Genomic DNA, 1,192 nt, shown 5'->3' with positions numbered 1-1,192 from the left:
TTTAATATTGAAGTGTAAAGTGTCATTTTTCACCTAAAGCAGCTCTGGGAGGGAAGGGTCGCCGACCCTGTAACCTGTTCTAAATAGATACATTTAGTTGATACATTTCTTATCTTTGTCCCTGCTGAGCAGAATCCCTGAGTTTCATTAGAGGCAGCTGTTAGAATTGATACAAATAGTTGCTAATACTCCAGAGATGCTGCTGAGAAATGGATCCACTAAATGTTGCAAAATTGTAAAACGTTTAGAGTCTGCACCTGAATTACTGAGCTCCCAGACTCAAACACCAGAGACACGAACATTCAACTTTAGATTTTTGGAAAAACAGTAAAAAATAAATAATGGACAGTAATTGAAAAAAAGTCTTTATTTCTGGGGAACAATCTGAAAACAAATTGAAAAAAATGTTTGGAAGGTGAACAACCCTTTAATACATTGCTGGGCTAGTTTGCCCACCTGGGCTTTTTAAATTAGTAGCCCAATTTGGTTGGAAAACAGCCAACCTGGCAATGGCAACCTGGGGCAATAGAGTTATATTCCTAGAGGGCCTGAGATTATTCAGAATGACCGCGTGCATTAATGAAAACCAATAGAGCGCCCACAACTAAACCACCCGAACAAGCGGCAAAATAGTACAACCCACGCATGCCCGTAAATTATAGACTATAACCCAAGTAGCCGGGCATTTCCATCCGCGCACACCCTGGTTTCAAATAAAAACTACTTCCGTGTCCTCCTGTTTTATTGATTTTATCTCTCGGTGCGTGGGATTCTAGAATTATCGGTTACGATGCTTCCTTATCTAAAAATCACTTCCTCTTCGCCAACCTCGAGGTCATGTGGTACGAGAACGTCAAACCTGATTAGCGGGTCTAGGAAACCATCGCAGCCAATTGCTTGTCGCCCCAGAGCTCACATGAACCAATCATCGCAATCCACGAAGTGAAGGCTCTAGGTGGTGCACGCCCTTCTCTATGATCGACGGCTCGATTAGCCAATGAAACGTTACATTGTAGAGAAAGACGCCGTAGACGTTTTCATGCCAGCCAATGGCATATGCGCTAGGAAAGGTGGAGCCGTGAGAGGATTTTCAGACAACAGCGCCGCTCATTTACAGCTTATCGCTCCTCCCCAATTCGCTTCTCTCCCGGCTGGGCACGTGACGGGTTTTTTTTTCTGCAGCGGCGGACTT

The sequence above is a fragment of the Xenopus laevis genome, chromosome 3S, assembly GCF_017654675.1.
Source record: "Xenopus laevis strain J_2021 chromosome 3S, Xenopus_laevis_v10.1, whole genome shotgun sequence".
In the NCBI taxonomy this organism is placed as follows: Eukaryota; Metazoa; Chordata; class Amphibia; order Anura; family Pipidae; genus Xenopus; species Xenopus laevis.
The sequence above is the reverse complement of the archived record's forward strand: the minus strand, read 5'-3'. Positions refer to the sequence as shown.